Below are 18801 nucleotides of genomic sequence, written 5' to 3'. Positions count from 1 at the left end.
TGAAATGAAGGTAGGGGAGTTTTCATCAATGTACTTGCATTTCCTAATATTAAACAGAGGAGTCTGAATCCAGACAGCCATCTTGTGTGTAAGGAGACGAAAAAAGGATATCCTTTGCTTTTATTTGAAGCAAACTTATGCAAGTCAAAAGTACTAGGTCTTTTCTGTGTATAATTTCTTACACTTGGATAAAAATTTTGCTCAGTAGTCCAGATGGATCTACAGGTAGAGGCTATTATTTTTTAGTTTAAACTTAATTTGGGACTTTATAATAAATTTTAAACAACTGATTTAAGGCTGAATTGTTTCAGTTTTTCTTTCCTCAACATTTGAGTGTTACAGATTTCTCACTAAGAAAGCTTTGTTATGTATATTAATAGCCCACATTACTTGACTAAATGCTTTATTTGAAAGGGTTGTATGTTTTTAGACATCATGAAATCTAGGAGCAAATGACCTTTATACAGTTTCTGGATTGATTACAAATATTTTATTATCTGAAAGATCTTTCATCTTTTTGCAAAGAATCTCTTGGGGTTTGCTTATCTTTTTTTGAGGGTTAAAAGCAAAACCCATAGAGGTAAATTCTTTCCAAAAATAGATTCCTGCTCTTAGGCTTTGAAAGATATGTATCAGTGTTTCCAGGAAGAAAGCACGGAACTCTGTTATTGCAAAATCATTATAAGTGCTACTGGCTATTGCCCGATCTCTCTCTAGTTCAGTTATTTCATGTAATGAAGGTTGTCTTGTTCTTTAAATATATTCAGAAGCAAACAAAATTGCCAAACAAGATATGGTTTATGTCAGTGCTTTGGATTTGCTTCTGTCTCTGTTCACTACCAATGTAACAGTAGCTGAGACCAGATGCTCAAATAAACAAGTGGAAAAGAACAGCTCATATGTTATTTCAGACTTGATTAGTTTACATTTATCTTCTTGATAAAATCATTTGGGCTTCATCTATTTATATCTAATTAAAGAAAAAGGAATTGACTAAGAGAATTGAACTTTGGGAGGTGATTTTATTTAAAATCATAATTACTGCCAAAACTGGCTTCATATTATTTAGCTAAGATTAATTCACTTTTCCTGAGGCCATTTACACTACGGGCTTAATTCTGATGCTAAGCTTCTCTCAAAACTTGTCTCTGGTTTGCAGAAATGACCCAATATGTTATTCAAATTCATCATACTTCTTCATGTTTATGTTTGTCTCACTATCAATCTTCATCTAGCTAAAGATGGCTGTTTAAAATAACAAATAATTTTCCTCAAGTGTTTGAAATGCTCTATATATTTACAAGAATGCTTGGGTTATACTGAAAACATGGTGATAAACTTACTTTCTAGGTAAAAGTTTCTGAATTGTAATACAGTTCATCACATCTTAATTTACAAAATAAACCCTTACTTACCCTGACACCTAAGTAACTTAATTTTCAGCTTCTAAATAATCATATTTCATAGTTAATTACAATAGTATACAAATAATCAATAACTTCAAATATAATGTTTTATGGAGTAACAAGATTCTGTCTAAAAATCCACAGTACATGAAACGGCTCTTGGAATTACATAACCATTTTACCTGAAGAACTCCCAGCTTAACATATTGCTTTTTAGATGAGTGAGTTTCAGTTTTCATTATGATTTTCAGTATTTTGTTCAGGATTAAGGAGCTAGGTCCAAACTTAGCCACTATTATGTAGCGGGGCCACTTCACAGATTTGATGCTGGGAATTAACCTAACTATACGTGGTTCATCAGAGTTTAAATCACATTTTTGTCTTCATATTCATAAATTTGTAAGTATTAAAAGGTAGCCTATTTTCTTTCATTGTTATCACTCCTTTCATTGCTGTAATGATTGAAGGTTAGAGCATTTGTATATTTTGTATGTATAATGTTTTTTAATATGTATATTATTTTTTTTATTTTAAAGGAGGGGCTATCATTTCTTTTTTGGATCCATATTTTATTTAATACCTGCTTGTGTTCAGTTGTTTCTGGTTATAATTTGTTTTGCCCTTGGTCACACATACCTTTAATTTGAAACCAGGAATTACATACATACGTTATCTTTTTGCTGCATCCCCAGTTTGCATGGTTTGATACAATGTGAAGTGAGGAATCTGTCAATAAGCAGTCATTACTGACATATAGTTTCCCTTATGAGAAAAATAAAATTTTATACTAGTTTTATTTTCCACTTATAAGCACTTTCTTTTGGTGATAAGTCCTACTTTTTTATCTGTTAATATTTTTCCAGTCAAAATTATTTCTACATGAGTTACAAAGGTTTTTATTATTTTATAATATTTTAATATTATAATATTTTATATTAACAATGGTGACTTTGATCTACAGAAGTAAGTATATGCCAGTGGTTTACTGGCAGTTAAGCATAATTTAAAAGAGCATATCTTGTTACTTTTGAGATTCTTTAGACAATGCAAAAGAACAAGCAGTTTCAAACTCCATTCTCAGTTTGTTTCCTGAGGCAGCAATATGAATTCATGTTGTAATATTTTTGTAAGATGTGCGTTTCCTTTTTGAGTATGCTGAGTTCAAAAAGGAAGCTTTTGAGAAAGAAATTCTGTGTAGTAAATTACAGTTTCTGCATAAAGTAATTCCTTTATAAATATTGTTGAGTAATAATTAATAACAGGTGAAGGGACTATGTCTTTATTCCCTTCTATTACAAATTATAATAGAAATAAATTCTTAAGATGTGATATGTCAGTGTAATTATGAGGTTTTCAACATCAGACATACTGTTAGTGTACTAGGTTTTGTCAATTTAGCATTTTCAGACATACAAAACTGTACTCATAGCATATATGAGACAGAATTGAAATTATACAATGACTTTTATTTACCTTAATATTCCACATTATCTACAGTAACAATTTTATCTAGTCAAATCCTTACAGCCTAAGTATAATTTAAAATGTATTTTATTTATACTGAACAATACTAGATCAGCAATAACATAGGACACTCTTCAAGGAACCAGAGTTAGAACAGAGGGTTTGACTAGAAGACAAAAGGAATAAAATATGAACAGCAAGATATAAAAGCAGAAGGGATCTGGATAAGAAAAAAGTGTACAAGCATAGGGCATACACACTCAGAGCTAAAGAATGGTGTCTGAGATGTGTAAGGAAAGCAGCCTCAGCAAAGAGATGTCATACTTCCACAGGCATCAAACTTCACTGTCTTACCAAAGCATGGAAGACAAGAGATTTGTTAGAAAATGGTTGTAAATTTTCTTATATTATTTCTAGCCAGAAGTTTACTTAAAATAAAAGACTTTGATGTTCTACTTCTGATTGTTTCTATATTCTTTCTGCTTTTCAAAGAAACAGAATGAAAAAATTAATTTTTTTCTTCTACTTCTTTCTCTATAAACTCCCAGCAATTCATCCTAATATATTCAGCAAAGTTTCCATGACAAACAACATGTAACATTTCAGTCTTGAATTCTTGGGAAAGGTATTTTTTTTTTTGTTAGTTAGTATGTTTTATTTTAAATACAAACACTTTCTTCATCATGGACCTTTTCCTCTCTTTCCCCTTTAAAAGTGTCTGAGTGAGGATCATCAAGGTATTGCAGAGTAATTTCAAATCCTAACTATGCAGAACTCTAGAAAAAAGAAAATTCTTTGCTTATATCATTTAATAAAATAAATAATTTTGTCCCTTTGATTGTTTTCTTATCATAAATGAAAAGTCTTGTGTTCAGAAATGTTCATCTGGCTTACATCTCTAAATCAGGAAAAGTCTGTTTGAAATGTAATATCAGGTTTCCAGGGCCACTTGAGTTGTCTTAGGACAAAAAGTTTCTGCAGTCCAAACAATCTTAAAAAAGATAGTGTTATACATATGCTAAATAATTGGTTACTTCAATCACTGTTTGGACTGCTCTGAGATATGCCAAAGTGTCCTTTGTTTTCCTTTATGTTTGTAATGTAACATAGCTATTTGAAGAATTAACATTTCTAAAGTCTTAATTTTAAAGTATCTAGTCAGGTAGCATGACAAAGGACATAAGCCCTGTATAAAAGGACAGTTCTCTTTTAAGATTGTATTACACATACACTTGTATGAATATCATGCTTGCTTCTGGCTCAGTTACATCAGCTGCATGTACATCATCTCCTCATGTATCAGTTATTTAATTATTGTTGTGCATGTTCTCTGCTGTCACCTAGATTAATATTTAAATTCCTAGCTCTAAATGTGGTAGTTTCAGTAGTATCAGCAGAGCCAAAGCTAGGCCAAAAAAAAAAAATCAAACAAAAAGAACCCTGCAAGATTCAATTAGTTTTCTCCCAGATACTGCAGTTCATCTCACACACTTAAAAATTTGATCAGCTCATTGAGTATAACAGGCATTGTCTTGCTGAAGACGAAAGTAAGATTCAGTTATGCAGAAAGTCTATGCTCTGCTACATAGGATTGCATGGCTCACTTCTTATCCATATGTATTCTTTGATCACCTGTGGAAAATGTGGAAGAATGGACTGCATAGGCTAGAGTCTAGAATGACAAAATGTTAAAAACAGAGATCATTTTTAAAAGAAAGACGAAGAAAAAATGAAGATCTAGTTTCAAACTGTGGGAGCCAGGAACTACAAGCACCTTACTTAAATAAAAGAGGCTGAAGTGATTGTCATTTAATTGATTGGAAACACAGCTAAACCACATTGCTGCCTTGTCTTGATTTCTTTAGCAAGTGTCACTCAAAGTTGTATATAGGTAGTGTGATGTCTTCTTTTCCCTGACTATGGAACAACTGGAGAGATCTGAAAAATTACATAGCTTTCTCTAGAACATAACAAAATTAATGAGTTGTTTTTAGGTAAATTTACAGAATTCTAATGTGTGTGTGTTTGTGTGCGTGCGTGTGCATGTGTGCTTCAATGAGATATCCACAAGAAACTCATCAATGAACTGTTTAAAATTAAGGAGGGCAAGGGTCTAAGAATCATTAAAAATTCCTAGTTGAAGTCTGAAAAAGTATTAAAGGAATCTAAAAAAATACCCTTTCAAACCCAGCTCATAATTCTTTGACTTTTGAAATTTTTCTAGACAATAGGTTTCTTTAGAAAGGGTTGGGGTTCTTTTGTTTGTCTGGTGATTCTGATGAGTTGAAAAATGTATCACATCCTTTTATTATGCAGTTCATGCCCCAGTCAGATGCTGTTGCTGAAAATAAAATAAACTGTATTTAAAATAAAATCAAAAGTGTTTTAAATCCCAGCCGACTGCTAGAAGGTTTGACCATTGACCTGAAAAATAAGCAATCGTATTACAAATAAATAGTTTTTTAAAAAAATGTTAATGTCTGGATTATGACCTTATGGGTAAGAATTTTGTCTTCAAACCAGTATCACACTGAGTTTATATATTTGAATAAAAGCAAGCATTGACAGTCTGGCATCTCATAAGCACAGCAGAGATAAGAAGGGTTCCAAACTCCTCCAGAGCTAGGATGGCTATGTGTAGGGAGAAGCTTGGTGAGGAGAATATATCCTTCTGAATATATCTCCATAATCCTACTTTGATGGTATCAAGTATGACCGTTTTGGATTGCTTAAAATAAGTCTCTGCCAACATTCTGTTTACAAATATCTCAAATCTAACAAAGGTTTAAACATGTGTAGGCATAGGTTTTTCTGTAGCCTGAAATCAGAGCCAGAATCCAAATGCCATGAATTAAGGAGCTTTTTTACCTCGCTCCAATTAATCATAAGCAGCTGCTTATGTCCTGCTGAAATCTATATTTATACCACCCTTAAAGAGGACCTGTAAGTAAGCTGCCTCCCACTTACCTTCCATCTGCAGAACCATAATGCAGGTACTGAAAGCTGTCTCCTGTGAGACCTGGTGACATTACTCGCAGCCACAACACATTACAAATTCAGTAATAACTTTGGCTATTACTGTTTGGCCTGACATGAGGGCAAAGTATGATGCTGTTTTCAGCATCAATATTCATGAATTAGTTGAGGGAAAAGAGGCTTAAGACTATAAACTGTGACGACACCAGCTAAAACTCTTCAAGTAGAACGAGTCTGGGTGTTGGGGAGATCATAAGATCAGAAACAGAGATTTTCCAGCAGACTACTAAAACTTGAGAATTCAAAGAACAGAACCTATGTGGCAGATGGAGGGAGATTGCTACTCACTTTCCACTACCTTGCCTAGGAAGAAAGGAATTACTATCAGACAGCAACTGGGAACCATCACTGCTTTTATTTTTTTAATAATAACCAGATAATAGCTGGCAAAAAAAATAAATCTTTCTTTATCAGATTGCCTAGACTTACAACAGATGATTCTAACTCTAACTATTAGACTCCAGGCCACTGTGCTTACTAAATCTCAATGTTTGACATGAGTAAGGAGATCTAAAAAAACATAGGTCATTTTAAATTAAAATAAATCCTGAAAAGTCTCTGTAAAGAAAGACCAGAGATGTACTGATGAATATTTTATTTTGATCCACAGTTCATATGGAAAACATTTTTTTAATCATTGTTTGTATAAGATTATATGTTAACATATTTCAGTTGTGTTATTTCTCATCTGATTCTCAGTTTAAAATAAATGTCAGCATATGCTCTTGTCTTAGTGCAAGGTCTAACATGATTTTTTTTCACTTGCTCTGAAAACAGGTTTTTCTTATAACCAATTTTGTTTGTTTGCTTAAAGGAAGCCCTAGACTTCCCAGACATGTGTAAAGCTGACATTTTCACAAGGCAGGAAGTTGGTTTGATGATTTTTAGTGATTAATTTTTGACCTAGCAAATTCAATTTCCTGCTTTCAGCAAGTTTGCACTTATTGAATGTTAATAGCTGAAACATTGTAAACAAAGTAGGATTGATTCAGGATTTTGTTTTCAACTAGCTGTGGTAGAAATTTTGCTTTTTTTAACTTACAGGCTTGAACAAAGTCAATAAACTCTTACCTGATTACTGCCTAAATTCCTGCTGCTAAATTCCTGCCTGAATCTACCTGATTTTATATTAAGACCATACCCAATGTAAAGAGTATTCTTATTTTTGTTCTATAATAGTGCTTAGGATCACTGGTAATGGAATAAAACCTCATTGCATCTGTGTCTAGACAAACAGAAAAAAGGTAGGTTTTTCTATCTCCTAGGAAGATTACAACTCTACATGTGTGCTCTAATATTGAACTCTGTCTGAATTTCTGTTTCTCTGTATTTAAAAAAAAATTGGCATGGAAAAGGACAGTTAAGCAGGGTATAGATGTCTATAAAATCATGAATAATCTAACAAGGACAGATGAACACTTTACTGTCTCTTTGAATAAAAGAATTAGGGAGTAAAAGTAAAAATTGACAAACTGAAAGTGGGAAAATGAGATTGTGTGTTGTGTGTAGCTAGTCTTTGACTGATACAAGAATTTGTTGATGCTAACAATTTTAAAATCATCTGGATATATTTCTGAGAAAAAAAAAAATAATCTAGGCTTATTAAACACAATGATGATTAACTATGAGGGCTGTAACACTCTACCCATTTTGTGAAATTCCCAAATCACAAACTACTGTGGGGAGCACTGAAGAAAATACTGCTATAGACTATCTACTCTTCTCCAGGCACCTACTGTCATTCATTCTCCTGTTGGAAACAGGATAGTTGGCTAGATGGACATTTTTGTTCTGATCTGAAAGAGCTATCCTTTTATCTTACTTTCCATTGATATTATGCTCTATCATTACATACTTACAGTGAAAAACAACCCAATATTTGTTAGCATTATGCATAGATGATCTGTCTCCAGAAATATATGAGTAGATGTGTCGTAGTCTATTGTTGATTTAGATATATGGGCACATTGAGAAAACTGTAGTTTCCAACTGTCCAGAAGATCATGAGAAAAAGGAGTATCTGCTCTCCTGTGCAGTTCCCACATCTATGTTGCAACCACATCCAGACAGTCCAGCATCTCACTTCAACTACAGTACTGAAGGCTTTCTTTTCCTTCTTGATCTTAATCTCACTGAAATTCAGTTATATTAGTATGAAAATCAGACTAATTTTTAAGAGTTGCAATATCTCTTTGGTAGTACTACAGTTATCCTATGTTTCTCTGACAGATCTAGAGGAATTTAGAAGGAAGGCATGTCTACATGGACAGTTGTCCTCTCAGTGTCTATAGTCTATTGTAGCTGACTGGGAAATATTTATGTGTGGGGTAGTGATAAACAGCTTTAATTGCCTGCATGTGTATATACTGAAAATCTCTGAAATATATGAAGTGTTGTTAGCATAAGGATAATTACAATACTTTATTTCCTTTTACAGGCTTTCTTCAAGCGGTATTAATTCACAATACATTCCACAGCAGAAATAAAAGATAAGTCTCATTCAGTTAGATAAAAAAGGAGACTTATTCTAAAGCAAATATTTTCAAATTTATCTCCACAAAGAGTGGATATAACTTTCTGCGTAAAGGACCTTAGCACTCAGATGCTTTGCATAATCAATACAATATATACCTATAAATGCATTATATTGCAGGAAATCTTTAGAATAATGAACTACTCTAGGTATTTGATTTATGAAAGTGGAATAGTTTGCTCTGGTACTGAGGCTGTATTTATTGAAATGAAGCCATATGTTTCAAATAACCTTATTACGGTAACTAGACTGTTTGTCATGGCACCTATCTAGCCATGGATATTTGTAATTGTCATAAGTCTTTTCCCACAGCTTGATTTAAGTCATTAAAATCAGAAAGCTTTGTCCCTTCTGCAATCTCATATGCTTTATTATGGAGGAAAAGAAAGATCAGGGTGTAGTGATTCTAATATCCTGACAAAATTCTATATTTTCACATGCAATTAATATATATTTTCTCAAAAAAAAAAAAAAAAATGGCACAGGACTTAGTGGCAACCCTTTTAAATTCATGCACAGCAATGTTACTGAGTTTCTTGTGGCTTGTTGGTTTGCGGAAATGTGAGGATTTTCCAGATATGACTACATTTGTTCCGTCTATTTGCAGTAATATTCCCTCTTAGCATAACAAAGATAATTAATCACATGGGGAAAGCAAAGCCAAAAGGAAAAGTGTCTGTTTGTTAGCCTGCATGTTACCCTCTGAGGACAAGTTCGGTTGTATGTACATCATATATCCATCCACATACAGCAGAACAGTAATAAATACTCTGCCAAGAATAATACTGTTCCAAGCTGAAAGGAAACATGAAATTCCAGGAGAAAAACTTTTTTTTCCCCTAGATCTATATCCATTTCTGGCACTGAGTAAATTTATTTATGGCCCTTTGGGCCATGCTACTGCTGCATTATGATCTTACGAAAGCCTTGCTGTTTGCGTTTTGTTATCTCAGCATTTGATATAGCTAATATGATATAAAACCCCTGTAATGATTTACTGCTTTAGAAGATTCTGTCCAGCCAAAATATGAAGCAAAGAGCCAGACAGACATGAGATGAATATGAACTGTCTCTTTGTGCCTTCAACACTGTCCTGTTTCAAAACCTATTTTAACCTTTCCCATATTTGAAGAAAGTTTTTCTGAAATACTTATTACAGTCCAAATAAAGAGAAGTCCCTAATGAGAGTATGTAATATTTGGCAGAATCTTCTTTTATGTTATAAAAACCAGCTTGGAGGTTGCGTTTTTTGGTTTGGGTGTTTTTGTTTTTTTTTTTTTTTTTTAACTACTTCAGAGTTTTGAGAAGGAGCTAAATGATTTAAGAGCAAAGGATAGAAATCTGAATTCTAAAAAAAACATGAAAAGTCTCAGTTTAGATCTCATTTTATCTCTTACTTCTGTTCTATGAATATATTTGAGTCAAAGAAGGGACTTCATAGGGTTGCAAGAAAAAGTGTGAACTGTATTGCTGATTCTCTAAATGATCAAAACAAAGTATAGTTTGGCTCTTGCTGGAAAATAAGTATCAGCTTACCTTTGAATTTTGAAGCTAAATTTACCACTCCAACCTATACTTCTCCTACCATTCTGATGATATTCTGGACATAAAACTCTTTCAGAATTAGTCTGATGATACAGAAATTTCATTCTGGCATAAATCTTGGCAGAATTAGCTCTGGCACCACTAGACAATCTTTCCTCTGATCATGCTGGAGGAAATATGACATATGCAGTATAAGCTCAGAACTGATTAAGTTCAAGTTAAAGGCATATGTCAGCTAGTGACATCTCTTAACTTGAAAAGTTGTGCAGCTGGCAGTAAAAGCTGTATACATGAGCTAAATTTTATTAATGTTAATGACATTCTTGAATGGATATGGTTATGAATTACAAAATCCAGAATGCTTGTGCTTTAACCAAAACTAGTAATATAATGGATATTAGCCAGATATTCAACCAATTCTGAAGAATAGCTTGCAGCTGGAGATGGAAATTCATATATATGTGTATAAATATATGCATGCATGCATATATTTATAGAAAAACAAAAATTAATATTTAACATGTGAAAAGGAAATGGAACTGTTTAATGAATTACAAAATATGTAATAAAATTCTCTGGAATATATATTTCACATGGAAGAATTACAGCTAACAGTTTGGTTTAAATTAAAACTGCTGGATAACCAGATTTCACTATACTGATGTCTTAACAACTGTGTACTTATCACTTTTTTCTTTGCTGTATTATATGAATAAATGAAATCTACATTATGATTTTGGTGTAAAGTATAGTTACTGGCTTCAGGGTCTATGTTGTCTGTATTAAAAAACAGACTGGACTTTTGTAGAATATCTGATGAAAGTACAGAAATATTCAGTAAAGGGACAGAAAATAGTAGAGGACTGTCACAATGATCCCTCCCATGCATACATTATTCTCTAATGCAAAGTCTGTGCACTTAGCATGGATAATTCACTCCAGGACTTATAGAATCATGCAGTATGGAAGGAACATCCAGAGACCATCCAGTCCAACTTTCTACTCAAAGCAGGGTCAGCTAAAGGATTGCTCATGGTCTTGTCCAGTTGAGTTCTGAATATCTCCAAAGATAGAGATTTGACTTCTTCCAAAGGTTGACTTCCTTTTCGGGGAGAGATTGAAAATCCTGATATCTACATAGAATTTCCCTTCTTGCAACTTCTGTCTGTTACTTCTCATGTTATCACTGTTTACCTCTTGGAAAAGTTTGGCTTTGTCTTCTCTGCACTCTTCTATTATATTGCTGTAGACAACAGTAAGATCTCCCCAAACCTTCTCCTTTTATGTTTGAACAAAGACAATTCCCTTGACCTTCCCTTCTATGTCATGAGCTTGAGGCCCTTGACCATCCTTACTGTCTTGTTGTAGTATTATACACTATTTGCTTTTCAAGACTTTGTGTATCTTGTAGGGTTTGGCAATATTTTCTAGTTCACAAGTCTGGATATGTGCCTTGGCACCATCATTATAAAGCATGAAGACAAGACATGAGGATAACCTTATCTCTCCCTGCCTCTTTTTGCAGTATAGAACCTGGATATACAAGTCAGAAGGAAATTACTGTGTGTTTCTGCAGGGTGGTATTTCGGGTCTCATGATGGTGAACACCTGCACCACAATCTAGAAGTACTTGGTTCAATTCAATTTTTAACCTAGCCTGTTTATTTTGTCAAGGCAAGCTCTGAAGTTTGACTTTTCTTCTATTAACTATATTATTTTCATAATATTTATGCCCAAAATGCACATTTAATTCAAGAATGTAAAATATTTTGTTGGCATAAACATTGTGGACATCAACAGTGCTTTTTTGTGACTGGCACCAACAACTTGAAGGACTATTAAGTACATCAAGATTTACCCAAATCATGCTGCATTACAATTACTGATCTAAGAGTTTGTGACCTGGGCAGAACCAGAAGGCATACCTTCTGCTCCTTCCTGTGTCTAACATAGTCAAGTATCACCACCTTTCCCTTTAACTGCGTCCTCTTCCTAGAATAAACTATATTGATGCCACTTTCTGGCCAAAGCACAAGATATTCTTGAGAGATGTGAAGAGATTAGTCCTATCTGGACAGAGGATTGTTATGTCATGACATAAGCCCTTCAGAAACAGGTGCTAAATCAAGGATATTGGAAGCATGCCATAAGATATTCCTCAAAACTTTAAAAAATAAAAGTTATTTAAGAGAGGTCCTAATTATAAGGGATCCTCTGTAGCAGATGAAGAATCTATATGCATCTCAGGCTGCTTTATAGGCAGAGCTTGTGTCAGTGAGAATGTATATGCATTAATGAACAGAAATTTTTACAGTTATAAAGCATAGTGCATGAAAAGGGCTACTGTGGAAAAGTTTCCTTTGTGTGTCTGTTCTGCCAAAGAATATGTATATTTGTGTGTGTATGTTTGTTTGTGCATGGGATACTCCCATTCTCCTTCTCCCACATGCATAGAACTCAAGTTTTACTATGTTGGCATTTTTCCCATAGAAACAGGACCGATCACCCACTAAGCATCCAGGAAATCATGAAAAGTTGGCATCAGCTGAATTTTAGCATTCCTTTTCCTCATGTAACTGCCAATAAACCCATTGGCAAGTTAACAAATATCTAAAGGTGAGCTCAAGATTCATAAAAATACCAATGACATTCAGATGAAATAAATTAACAGAATTTGTTGGAAAAAATTCCAGACATATTTTATATCATACAGCCATAAAAAGGTGTCCTGGATTGTGTGAGTGGTGGGTTTTTTTGGTGGCAGGGGAGGGGGCTATCGGGGCGTCCCCCTGTGAGAAGCTTCTTGAAGCTCCCCCAGCTCTACGTCAGCTCCAACTCTGTTTGGAAACTGAGCCAATCAGCTGCGCCTCTGCGATAACGTATTTAAGAAGGGACGTGGTGACGAGCAGTGGGACTTGTGAGGAGGAGCTGCGGCAGCTGTGTGAACACCAAGGTCAGTGGAGGAACGGAGGAAGAAAGGAGGGGGGAGGTGTTCCATAGCAGAGACTGCCCTGTATCCTGTGGTGAGATGGCAGGGCGGCCCCCCCTGCCACCCATGAAGATCTATGGTGGAGCAGACATTGATTTGTGGCCTGTTGTTCCTGCTCTGCTGATCAAGGTTCTGTGCCCGAAGAAGGCCGGAGTCTCATGGGAAAAGGTAGCCCCGCTGCTGTAATTCAGTGCTGGGAGGGTTGCAGCATGCAGGGGAGTCCCACGCCGGAGCAGCTCAGGAAGGGCTGCAGCCCGTGGGAGGGACTCCAGCAGAAGAAAGTTGGTCACCCATGACGGAGCAGTGTGGGGAACGCTGCAGCCCGTGGGAAGGACTCACATCGGAGAGAGTTTGTGGAGGACTGTCTCCTGTGAGAGAGGGACCATGATTGAGCAGGGAGAACAAGTTCCAGAAGCTCCCCCCACTGAAGATGGAAGAAGCGACAGCACTGACTGCACCCTCCCTTCCCTGCCCCTGCGCTGCTGTGAGGAGGAAGTAGAGATATCGGGAGAAGAACTGAGCCCAGGAAGAAGGGAGGGGTGGGGGGAAGGTTTTCTCAAGATGTGGCAATGCTTCTCACTGTCCTACTCTGTTAAGTGTTGTTAGTGTCTGTAATAAATATATGTTCTTTTTTTTTTTCTTCCCCTAACGAGTCTGCCTTTTGCTCATGCCCATAAAGGGTGATTTTTCCCCATCCCAGTCCTATCTCGAACCCCAAGCCTGGCTCTCTGACCCTTCTTATTGCCAGAAGAGAAGGGAGAGAGAGTGGCTGTGTGGTGGTTGGCTGCCGACCAGACTCAAACCATGACAAAAGGAAACAATAGATAGTGTAACTCCTAACTTAATATAGAATGAAGAAAAAATTCCTTTGTACAACTAACAATGTAATCACATGGGTGAATCTAACTTTCCACATCTTTACAAAATTATCTCAGTATCACTTCCTGTCAAAAAAATTATCTTGGCAGCATTCTGTCAAATGGGAAACTGATCTGGGTCCAAGTTTACCATCACACACATTTTGGATTGCCGCTTTGTAACAATGGGTCATACTTTATTCTTCTTTCACTGTAACTTCTTCCCTGGCATATTCGCTTTAAATTTCCTTATTTCTGGTCATTTGCTGAATAAGAACACTGAAGATGTGTGGCTCATACATGGGCAACCAGGTGAAGAACACACACCAACCAGTATAGAGAAAATGCTGTACCATGTGCCATAGATACAAAGCTAATTCTTCTAATTCTTACATATTCAAATGCCTGCTTTAGGATCCTTGCAGTAACATAAAAGCAGAATTGTTCAGGGGATGACTATTACATAGTAAGATGTGTATCACAGTGAAGCAATCCAGAAAAATCTCCTTAATCACAGAATAGGATATGCAAAGGTATGTATATATCTGAAATGCCAAATTATGTTACTTGTCATATCTCTTCCTTTTTCCTAACACATAGAAGATATGATATAATAGAGTTTTATATTTCCTTCACGGGACCTCAGCCATATATTTTTTCAATTATGTATGATTATTCATTCCCACTTGGCTTATTTTCTCTTCCAGTTAACTTAGACTCTTGCTGTTGAGTTCCAGAGGTGTAACTGTGTGTTTCTATCAGAATGCTGATCCTTACGTCCTATCTAAATAATATGTAGTAACCTCGGTCCAAGGTCTTCCCACCGTAAAATACATAGCATACTTAATATCATAACATTAAATGCCTAGTCTTAAATTAGATGCCTAGCTGCCCCAGGTTCTGTTCAATGGGGAGAGAGAGACACATTCAGAGCATGATTCAGATCTTATACCCAGTAAATAGCCATTTGAAACTATTCATTTCTCTCCATTAACAATGTGGAGAGCCTACAGCAATCATGCTCTTAATTTAGTCAAGTACATTAAAGTAGCTAAGTAGAATGAATCTGGACCATGTTGTCTGTGTTGCATGTAGCCCTGGAGTCACTGTTGTTTGTACATGGTTCCTTTCATACTTCATTAATGTTCTGTTCACCAGGGGACATCTGCAATTTCACCCTTTAAATTAGGAATCCATGTTAAAAAAGAGAATATCATTCACTTATGAACTTGGGACTTGTAAACACACAAATTCATAACAAATATCTCTAATATAAATAAGGAACAAGTATCACTGTATGATTACACCTGTGGGTAGAATGAAAGAAAACAAATGTAACTACATTATGTTGTTCTCAAAGGACATTCACACATGTATGGATTTTTTTTATCTTATTAGAGAATAGCATATACTACTATGTTAGCTAACGTGAGCTCTAGGTTTTTTACAGCTGATCCAGTAAAAGCAAAAACCAAACCCCAGTATTTATGTATTATGCATTTGACAGCTTCATAGTCTATGGACTAAAACATTTACTGTTGGCTTAAAATATAAACCATAGAGAGATGAGACGAGGTCAAAGTAGCATAAAATATAGGTTACATGACTCTGTTTATCACAATATGTCATAACAGAAGTTGGTTATTAGTAACTCTTGTTTTGAGTTTGTATTGATTGATCCATATGTCAATGAGACGTATAAACCTATCATCATTGTTCTTATAAGGCTGTATAAATGCATGCAAACAGAATACCTGCTGCTGTTTTTCTGGTGTCTCTCCTAATGTGCTAATGGATTAATTAATCACTTCTGCATATAGCAACAACATTATTGCAATTATTCTAAGTATCATTTTAGGGTAAGATGAAAAATCTCATAGGATCTATGAGAATTCAAGCCAAACATCATTTCTAATTGTCATGAAAGTGTGCAACTATCACAGAAAATACCTTGATGTTCCATTATGGATTCCTACTATGTGTCAATAACATTTAGCTAAACATTCCACAGGGGTTGAATTGGTCATGTAAAAGGTTTTGTTTAGCTTTTCATACCATTTAGAAAATTTGCCTCTGGGTACTGCTCTGGATTTCAGTGTAAAGAATGGAAGTATCCATACATTTGTGGTGTGACTTGTGCCATAACAGTAGGCGACTATTAAAGCATATGTTTTCTAATTCAGGTGGTGTAAACACATATATGATAACATATCTCATAGTCATCATAATTTCTCAAAATTAATAGGGATTTAACTATACCAGTTAATATTTGAAATACTCTTTTGGGATATAGGTCTCTTGGTCAGTCTGGACTGATTTAGCAGCCCCTTAAATTTACGTTAAACTGGCTAATGAGGGTATTTTCAATCTTGTTCATAATGAGAGAAAGTGAGAAATTCAAGTCCTAAAAAACCCTATGTGGATGCAACTGACAACTGTGATAATTTGTTTTCCCTATAGAGACATGCTTCTTTCCATCTCTCCTTCCACCCCAAGCACAAACACATCACAACTCCCTTTCATTCCCAAGTCCTTGCAAACTAGATTCCAGCTGTCTTGAGTATAACTATTCTTGGCTGATTTGTTCCCTTCTGTTCCAACACCTGCACCTCAAATCCTTACACCCCAAGATCCTTACACTCCAGCTGTAGCTGCTGTTAGACACTGCACCCTCATTGTCTCCTGTTCATTTTCTCAATAAGGTCCTTATATCTATAGCCAGTGAACCCTAAAGTCCCTACAGTCCATGTGCCTTTACATTGCTGTACCAACATCTTCACATACATTAACTGAAGACACTGAGGTCTGTTCAGCAAAGCTGAGCTTCTTCAAGTGTATCCACAGCAACTTATTCCATATAAATTAACTTGGCTTATTACTGTATACAAAGAAGAGGTAGTCAGAAGGAGGAGAATCTTATGTAGCTGACAGCCACAGTATGTGGTCTGTGAACTGCAGGTGTCCTTTGGCCCAATTCACCTCCTGTCCCCCCACTCCTCTCTCATAATAGTTACACTCTTCATGTTGTTGCCCAGGAGGGGAATGGAGAGGCAAGGGCTGGTTGGAATTCTTCTTATACTACTTTCCTCACTTTGTCTCACTCAGAAACAAACTCCTGATCCTCTCCAAGTCTTCTATTTGCTCACCCTATTTTTAGAATTGTTCTGAACTCTCCTTTGGACTACTATAATATCTCTGCAGTCTTAGGAAAGACATTTCACATACCTTTGTGTCTGATTTCCTTCACCATTCTTTAGGCTGTTAAACACTTTAGACAGATGATACCCTTTAGAAAGACTTGTTTTATTCTATGTTTTTAGAACAATAGGGCTCTGGTCCCCTGATAAGTGAAATACAAAAAATAATTGATGATAATGACACATTATTTTTGAATGATCTAATCACAGATGAACAAGAAAAGGACTGCTTGTTGTTTTCTATCTTTATTCTTAGGGCTTATGTGAACACCAAAAAAATTGCTCTGCTTGAACCAAGATAATCAGTGTAAAAGATCCTTCAGAAGCTTTCAGCAAATCCACTTGCCTTCTTTTCTATGGATGCCTTGGTCCCTCACAGCCCTTTGTTCACTACTAGAAAACTGTGAAGGTCAGCTTCTAACTGTATAGAAGATGAGAAAGGGAAGTGTCCCTTTTGTACTTATAAAAACACTTGCAGAGGTGAGTAGATAGTATCAACATTTGTGGCTACTGTAGGTTGGAAACTCCTAGGGAGACATATCAAGAGAACAGTCAGTTAGTGTTATCAGCAGCAGGTCCAAAAATCAGCAGGAGGTTTCCTGTGCACCAGAGCTCAAACTGATAACTAGCTATCTAATGAAGCAGCTGAAAACACAATAGTTATTTTTGTCCTCCCAGGAATTTTCTACTTTCTAATTCTATTCAGGTGTCAAGATGAGGGAGAGTATCCATTAGCTGAATTGATGTAGGGTTGCAAAGGACATCAAAAGAAAACAAAATCATAGTTTAACAGAGGACAAATTCTGATTTTGCTCACACTTACTGAATTTAATATATACACAGAGATAACTTTTGTTTCATTAACTGGAATATTAAAGACATTTCAGGATCTTGCCTTTATTTCTTAGGATCTGTTATCCTGAATGTTGTACTCAGTTTTCTCCACAGATGAGGAAAGCATTATTCCTTCTAGAATGCTGGAAACCAGTGCTCATCTTACTGTCGACTTCTGATAACAGTAATATGATGCTGTAGTATTTATTACTGAAGTGCTACAACCGTGAGTGTGTGTGTGTGCGCACACATAGGAAGAAAAAAACACATCTGAAGTACATATGTTTAAATGATCTTGTAGGAACTGTAAAGCTGTATTTTTTCCCAATTTACTGCATGGAAATGAATAATATCATAGGACTTAATGCCAAAGCATTATCAGTTTTCTGTACTGTGTGCATTGAATCAGAAGAGAATGCTGCTGCTCTTCCTTCTCAGTCAAAATGCATCAGAGCAACCTACTATGTACCACTCCTTTTCATGCCTCTGTGTGCAATAGAGTTTTTTGGCTTCTCTTCCACCAAGATGCACCAATACCTTGCATGACACCCTCAGTGCATCCGGAGCAAGTCTGCACTATTCTACAGATAAATGTCACATGTTCAGTTTGACTGATTGCTGAAAGGATGTATATGAGTATGTCATATCAGACTTCCCAGGTGAAAACAGCAAAGAAGAGGTGAATCATGATAAATACTTACTTATAACACTTCAGTGACAATGAGGGAAAAAAAAGTCATTATGATGCTTTGATTCTGCATGCCTGTATAGCTCAAGCAGGTTTTTGATCAGCAAGGATAATAAGTCTGGAAAGGGGAATGTAGCACCTGGCTGCATTTAGAGTCTGTCTCCTTATAAAGGCAGAAGTTTTATAATCTCATTAATTCAAACTCCCAAGTTTCATATAACTGGGGGAAAATGTATGTAATTTGCCTGTAGG

This window comes from Tyto alba, unplaced genomic scaffold (genome assembly GCF_018691265.1).
Source record: "Tyto alba isolate M040663 unplaced genomic scaffold, T.alba_DEE_v4.0 Super-Scaffold_18, whole genome shotgun sequence".
NCBI lineage: Eukaryota > Metazoa > Chordata > Aves > Strigiformes > Tytonidae > Tyto > Tyto alba.
Note: the sequence above shows the minus strand (reverse complement) of the source record.